The sequence below is a fragment of the Camellia sinensis genome, chromosome 3 (genome assembly GCF_055761805.1).
Source record: "Camellia sinensis isolate YWXY chromosome 3, ASM5576180v1, whole genome shotgun sequence".
Classification (NCBI taxonomy): Eukaryota; Viridiplantae; Streptophyta; class Magnoliopsida; order Ericales; family Theaceae; genus Camellia; species Camellia sinensis.
This window is the reverse complement of record NC_138963.1, coordinates 41,492,515-41,501,211: the sequence shown is the minus strand read 5'-3', so window position 1 is coordinate 41,501,211 and position 8,697 is coordinate 41,492,515.

Below are 8,697 nucleotides of genomic sequence, written 5' to 3'. Positions count from 1 at the left end.
CACATCCCCTTCTTCGGTTCTTCAACTTCACCACTCTCATTAACTGAAAGATTGTTATCCTCTTCTTCAACTTCTTTACTCTCATTGAATGAATTTGTTAGTATATATTATATACATTAGCTGTAAGCTGTAAAGGATGTAAAGGCACAACACTTTCATTATTATGTCTACATAGTGCATAACTTTAATTATGTTGTCTATTTCTTCTTTCGGTTCTCCTCTCTATAAATGAGAATCATCACCTATAAACAATATACTGAATATAACAAACACACTTCATTCAGTCTCTCTCTCTCTCTCTCTACCAAACTTACATGGTATCAGAGCCCAGTTCTACACTCCTGGCATTTTCTGTTTTTGGTGCTTAGTCTTGTACACAGTGGCACTACACCATCTTGCTCAAAATCACCTCACGATTCCAACGGCACCACCCCCATCACCAAAATGGCCGTCACGCGCTATCACACGCCACTTTTGTGCTCGGCGCGTCTCAGCTTCCGTCGCCTCTCCCACACGCGTCATTCACACACCCCTCCGTTGCTTGCTCACGTCAACATCTGACGTCAGCCCTGCACCTGCGTGCGTCGCGCCTATTGTTGTGCGCCTCACGTGTGCAGTTTTGCTATTTTGCACCCGCGTGCACCGTTCTGCTTCCGTGCGCCCCGCGTGCGTAGTTCTGCTATTTTGCACCCGCATGCGTAGTTCTGCTATTTTACACTCGCGTGCGTCGTTCTGCTACGGTGCGTCACGTGCTCTTCATGCTATTGTGCGCCGCCTTCAGTCTGCTATTGTGCACCGCTGACATCATTTCCCCTCCACTGACGTCATCTCCGCACAGCAGCCCCTTTTCCAGCTATTTTCAACCTTTCGAACTCACTGGTACGCTCTGTTTTACCAAATTTTGCTCCTACAGGCCTACTCCTATATATTTAGTCCTACTCCACTTTTAATATGGATCGCCATGATGCCTCTAATCCAATTTATGTTCTTCTTAATGGTTCCAATTATGTACTGTGGGCCTAAGCCATGTCTTTCTTCCTTAAAGGACAGAAACTTTGGCGTATTATCATCGGGAATATGACCAAACCGGTGAAAGAGGACACTGAATCTACTGCCACATATGCAGATCGACTCAAAGATTGGGACAGTAAAAACTACCAAATCATTACTTGGCTTCGGAATACCTCTATTCCCTCTATTAGTCTTCAGTTTGGCCGTTTTCAACTTGACTCTGTTTCTAATCCTGCTAAAGACATTTGGGATTTTTTGAGAGATCGATACCAGACTACCGGTCTTGCCCATTAGTATCAACTTCAAAGTCAACTTCACCGCATGCGCCAAGAATCCAGTCAATCTATTAATGACTTTCTTTCTCAAATGTATTTTGTTTGGGACCAGCTTGCTCTCTCAGAACCGACATGGCCTTACCGAGAAGATACTGCTTTATTCACTACCTATCGTAATTAGCAACGGTTGATCCACTTTCTCATGGCTCTCACTCCCTCTTTTGAGCCCGTGCGTGCCTGTCTTCTTCATCGTCTTCCATTGCCCACTCTTGAACAGGCTATTTATGAGCTGTTATCTGAGGAGACTCGTCTTGCTACTCTCCAAACTCATCATATGGACTCTGTTCTTGCCACTCCTCAGCCACGGCCCTCACCGACCCAACGGTCCACTACTTGCATCTATTGTCAAAATCGGGGCCTTCCTTGTACTCATCTTTTGGTTCATTGCCCTGTCCGATTCTGCCGATATTGCAACAAACTTGGTCCTGGTCATCTGCAGCAGGATTGTTTTCGCAATCCATTCCAGTCATCTTCCACTAGCCACTCCTCTCGCGGTGGCCCTTCTAGAGGGAGCTCTCATCGTTAGTTTAATCGCACTGCTGCTGCTGCCTCTGAGGATTTCTCTGAGTCTCCTACTCAATCTACCCCTGTTTTTTCTCAAATTGATGTTGAGGCCATGTTCAAATAGCTTATCTCCACCTCTGGTATACCTCCTCCTACTGCTTTGTCTGTGGCTCCAGGTAACTCTTCTTGGTATTTTGACTTTGCCTATTGTAATCATATGACTTCCAGCTCTACTATATTCTCTTTCATCTCTCCCTCTACTCATCTTCTCTCCATTCATACTGCTGATGATTCTCTCATGTCTGTCAGTCATGTTGGGACTGTTTCCAGATCTCAGTTATCTTTACCTCAAGTTTATCATATCCCTGCTCTCACCTTAAATCTTATCTCTATTAGTCAATTATGTGAGCTTGGTCTAATCGTCACATTTTCTACTAATGGTTGTTTGGTGCAGGACCCTCAGATAGAACAGACTATTGGGATCAACCATAAGCATGGACGTCTCTATGAACTCATTCAACTTCATGTTCCAGACTCCCCACAGATCGCTGCTCCTGCATCTACTTCCTCTTTATCTCATTTTCGTCTTTGGTATTGTCACTTAGGACATCTTTCTATTAGTCGCTTAAAGTCTTTGGTTTCTAGTGGTCAATTGGGTCATGTACTTCAAGATACTTTCGATTGTATACCCTGTCAACTCGCAAAACCACTTGTTTTATCATTCAATAAAAGTCCTTCTGTTTCCCGTGCTCCTTTTGATCTCATACATTCCGATATTTGAGGCCCATCCCCTACTACTACTATGAGGGGATCTCGTTATTTTGTTGTTTTTATTGATGATTATTCACGGTTTACTTGGCTTTTTCTCATGAAAACTGGGTTTGAACTTAAACATCTTTATTATAGCTTTGCCAAAATGGTCCACACCCAATTTTCAAAAACCATTAAAATTTTTCGCTCTAACAATGCTATGGAATATCAGAATACCGATTTCCTTTCCTTTCTCAGAGTCATGGTACTCAGCCTCATCGTTCTTGTGCTGGCACGTCCCAACAAAATAGGCGTGCTGAACAGAAACATAGGCATATTCTTGACACTACTCGCGCTCTCCTTCTCTCGTCTTCCTGCCCTGAAAACTTTTAGGGAGAGGCTGCCTTACTGCTGTGTACACTATCAATTGTGTTCCTTCCCCTGTCATGCATAATCAAACTCCCTTTAAACGTCTACATGGCACTCCCCCTCCATACACCAATCTTCGGGTTTTTGGCTCTGCCTGCTTTGTTCTACTTCAATCCCATGAACACACCAAACTTGAACCTCGTTCTCGTCTTTGCTGCTTTCTTGGATATGGGATTAAACATAAAAGCTTTCGCTATTGGGATCCTCTCTTTAAGTGTCTTCGTATCTCCTGGCATGTAGTTTTCTGGGAGCACAAAATGTTTTCCTCTCTCTCCTCCTTTCACTTACTTGCACTCTCTACTCCGATCATCTTTACTAATCCTTCCCTAGATCTCTTCTCTAATAACTTTGATACAGGTTCCTCCTTCATCGAGACGCCCTTGTTGATCCCTGATCCCGGCCAGACTGTTCTCCTTGATGGTCCACCTCTCCTTGCACCTTTTAGTCCGTCTCCTCCTTCTTTGCCAGCTCTTCCCCCTACCGATTTTCTCACTGGTCAGCCGCACCGGGTAACTCAACCAGTTATTCATCTTTGTGATTATATTGTTGGGTCTGCTACACTTCTACTTATGAACCTATCTTCCATCGTGAGACTTGTACTAAGCCTTTTTGGCAGCAAGCTATGACTGATGAACTTCAGGCTTTGGACAAAATTCATACTTGGGATGTTGTTGATCTTCCTTCTGGCAAGACTGCAATTGGCTGCAAATAGGTCTACAAAATCAAGACTCATTCTGATGGCTCTATTAAGCACTACAAAGCTCGTCTTGTTGCCAAAGGTTTCAACTAGGAATATGGCATTGATTATGAGGAGACTTTCTCCCTTGTTGCTCGACTTACCTCTGTTCACAATTTGCTTGTTGTTACTGCTGCTCGCCACTGGGACCTCTTTCAGATGGATGTCAAGAGTGCCTTCCTTAATGGTAATCTTCTTGAGGAGGTCTACATACAACCTCCACCTGGGTCTACTTATCCCATTCATAAGGTTTGCAAACTGCAGCGTGCCCTCTATGGTCTCAAGCAGGCACCCCGCACTTGGTTTACTAAGTTCAGTTCTACCATTCATGACTTTAGGTTCACCTCTAGCTCCTATGACTATGCTTTATTTATATAGACTACTCTTCATGGTACCACTCTTCTCCTTCTTTATGTGGATGATATGATTATCACTGGTAATGATGCAGCTGGTATTCTTCACCTCAAACGTTTTCTCCACCGTCAGTTTGAGATGAAGGACCTTGGTACTCTTAACTACTTCTTAGGTCTTGAAGTCTTCTATGATTCTACCGGTTCCTATTTGTCCCATGCCAAATATGCATCCGATATTCTGGCCCGTGCTGGTCTTACTGGTTGCAAAACTACCTCTACTCCAGTTGATCCTCAGATTCGTCTCACTCCTCTCGATGGAGATCTCCTCTCTAATGCTACTCTTTATCGCCAGCTAGTCGGTAGTCTTGTCTATCTCACTGTGACTCATCTTGACATTGCCTATGTTGTTCACATTGTTAGTCACTACATGTCAGCTCCTCCCACTTCCCACTATATTGTTCTACTCCGCATCCTTCGCTACCTCAAAGGCACTCTGTTCCATGGCCTTCACTACTCTGGTTCCTCTTCTCTTGAACTGTGTGCCTTTTTTGATGTTGATTGGGCTGGGGATCCTACAGATCGACGCTCCACCACGAGTTTCTATTTATTCTTAGGGGATTCTCTTCTTACTTAGCGCAGCAAGAAACAATCCCTCACTGCCCGCTCTAGTATCGAAGCTAAATACCGAGCTCTTGCTGATACTACTCAGGAACTTCTCTAGCTTCGCTGGCTTCTTGTTGATATGGGTGTTTCTTCTTCTGGCGCTACCTCTCTCTATTGTGACAATCAGAGTGCCATTCAGATTGCTCACAATGATGTTTTTCATGATCGCACCAAGAATATTGAGATTGATTGTCATTTCATTCGACAGCATGTTACATGTGGTACTGTTCTTCTTCTCTCTATTGCTTCTGCCGATCAACCTGCTGATGTTTTCACCAAGGCTCATCCTCCTGGGCGCTTCAATGATCTCGTTTCCAAACTTAACTTGGTGGATGCCTACCCTCCTTGAGTTTGCGAGGGGATGTTAGTATATATTATATACATTAGCTGTAAGCTGTAAAGGATATAAAGACACAACACTTTCATTATTATGTATACATAGTGCATAGCTTTAATTATGTTGTCTATTTCTTCTTTCGGTTCTCCTCTTTATAAATGAGAATCATCACGTGTAAACAATATATTGAATATAACAAACACACTTCATTCAGTCTCTCTCTCCCTCTCTCTACCAAACTTACTGAATTATTGTTTGAATCAATATTCATTGTAGCTTCAAAATAATAATAACAATTTAAGTTTCACAGTTTTCCTAAAATCCTTCTTCCATTTACAGGTTTATTTTTACACTTCTATTTCAGACTGAAAATTACCACTATACCAATAGAAAATTATCATAATCAGCATTCTTGGAACAAGAAGTTCAGCATAGTTAGCCCTATAGCAATAGATGACACAGGGAATTGAACCAGTTGAAGTGCCGAAACACAGATAAACAATTAGGTCAGATGAACAATCAATACATATATGTATCAATTTGCAATCTAATCAAACAATCTTTATTTCCCCAATCACATCACATAACATGCCAATTAAAGGAGAGAAAATGTTTTGAAAAAAAAAAGAAGAAGAAAAACCCTAAAAACAATTCAGTATGAGATTACGAAACTCTTGGAATACTAATAAACTGACCTGAAAGCTGATGAAGATAGAACAAGTGAAGCCCACCACCACCACCACCACCAAAGCCAATCCAGAGAGATTTGATTTGAGAGACTGTCATTATGGCGGAAAATTAAAAAATAAATATACGATGACTAGCTAGTGAAGCCTTGAGTTTGAAGGAGCTAATTACCTTTTCGGTGGACACAAGCAAATCTAACTAATACGGCACACACAGCAGCAGCAGCACCCTTGCGGCACACACAGTAGCAGACGTAGCCTGGTCGGCGACACACAGGTCAGCTCCTCTCTCTCTACTCTCTGTTACCCAGTCAATGCTCCTCTCCTCTCACTATTTAGCTAGGTTAGTCGGTCGCCCATTTCTCTATTCTCTGTTCTTTTCTCTTTTTCTTTTTTTTTATTTGCAATGAAAGGTGTGACTGAACAGAGATGGGGGTGCACAAGGAATCTGAGGTGGACAAAGAAATTGGGCCATTCGAGCCTCAATATATCCGAGCTACTAAGCGGGACTGATTTTTTTATGACCTGTGTTCAGACGTACCTTAACTAATCTTAGGATCTACGCAAAGCGCTCCTTCTACATAAATTAAGCAAATCTCGAGACATCAATATTATGAAAAGGCTTTATATATAATAGTATAAATAATACATACATAAAGGCAATTGAGTAATTTCGACAAAAACAAAAATTTGATCGAGAGATTGATGATGATTTGGATTACATGAGTTGGGAAGTGAAGATGATGATAATATGATGCATTGCATGAATTGAGATGAGAAGATAATGTCGATGATAATGATGACATTATGAGGTAAAAGGATAATTGATGTCTCATTTGGGAACAGGCTAATTTAGTAATTTTTTGGCTGTTTGGTTAAAAAGGTAGGTAAAAAAAACTTGTATGTTTGGGATGACTTTTTTGCTAATTACGAAAAGATGTGCAAAAAGTAGAGAGAAAAGAGAATCTTTGACTTTTTGGTATGGGTTGTTGGCTTTTTGGCTAATTTAGTAACTTTTTGACTAATTGACTAAAATAGCCTCTTGCCAAACGAGGCCTGAGTACTTTTTGCAATGCCAAAAGTTTCGTCAAAGCAGTATTCACTCTTTATATACAGGAATGGAAATTATAAAAATATTTTTTTTATCAAAAAAGTTTTAAAATTTTATTTATTTTTGTTCCTAATGACTTTTTTTTAATTGAATTTTTTTAAAAAAAAAATTTCTAGTTGAAACGAAGCTTAAAAGTAAAAAATTTCACACAAAAAAAAAATCATATTATAAGTTTGAACCAAAGAGAAATTTTAAACTTTTAATAACAAAATAAAAAATAAAACCAAATTGATATTTTAAACTTTAAATAACAAAATAAAAAATAAAAACAAAATGCGAAAGAGTCGTGGAAAGGATTTCATATGGTCGGTCGATTTATATCTTGTTTTCCCTTTCGATAAAAATTATTGTCTGTTCTCTACTAATGAGAACGATGTAATTATTGTTTTTTCCCACTTTCGACATTGTTTCAAGTTTCTCTCAAGTTACTTTTGAAGTTAATTTTTGTTTAAAATTAAACAAATAATACCATAATAACTGTCATATAACTAAAAAATATATTATTATATTACAATTTAAGTTTATATTAGAGATATTAGTTATATAATAAAATATTTTTATGTCACGTGACTGTTAATGTGTCATTTTCTGTCTAATTTTTAATAAAAATTAAGTTTCTAAGCAAATTGGGAAAAACTTAAAACATAGAAAGTCAAAGTGAGAAAAAATAAACTTTAAAATCGAAAATGAGAAAATGACTAAATATAAAAGGACAAAGTGTAATTTATCAAAAAAAAAAGAATAATTGACGAGTGCTGCTATTAGCACCCCATCAATTATTTTGAATCCCTCATTTTTTAGTTTTTTATTTTTATTTTATTGTAATAATAACCTAAAATGAAATTACTAAAAATGATATTAATTAATTTGGATAAATTACAAATACACCCCCTAAGGTTTGTTTAAAATATAAATTATCCCTTGTGGTTTGAAAAATTACAAATACCCCTTATTAGAATTTTTTATTTAACAGAATTAACTAAAAAAATAAAATTCATAATTGTTCTCCTATACAATAATAAAATTACCTAAATCATTAATTGAAATATATTTTTAACATCATTAAAAATTGTTAATTGACTTATTGATTTATTAATAAAAAAAAGACAATTTGTTATGAAATTAGAAACCTCAGGGGATGGAATGTAATTTTTAAAATCATAGGGGGCTATTCGTATTTTAATCAAACCTCAGGGGTGTATTTGTAATTTACCCTAATAATTTTGAGATACCCCATCTCACAATTAAGCCTATATACCCATTACATCATGAGTTAGAATTTATGAGAGCACCCACTTCCATCATACTCATCCATCTTCTCCAAATCTCACCTTCAAAACCTACTCACCCTCAAAACCTTGAAAATCTTTAGGCAGTAACGGTGGCAACCATTTGATTATCTACACTTTTTCGGCAATAACAAGAAGTAAATTTTTTTTCGAGAAATACAACTCCATGAGACGAGAGGAGTACAACAATAAAAGCTTAGAGAAGATTTATAATTTTGATGGTGTTCTTAGCTCAGAGAAAATTGGCATTGTAGAGGTAAGTTTACTGAAAAATGGCAAAAATAATAAAAATTATTCGTTATTTTTTCAGGATTGAACTCTCGAATATATGATCGAAATTCGAGAACACAAGCCCGAACATTACTCTTTTTGTTCGGGAACAGGTAACCGAACATTATTAATGAACTTTTTTCAAACTTTAAAATTACAAAACCCAGGTAAGATAAGGAAAAAGAATTGAAACTGTTAAATAATTCAAAGAAACCCACCTGAG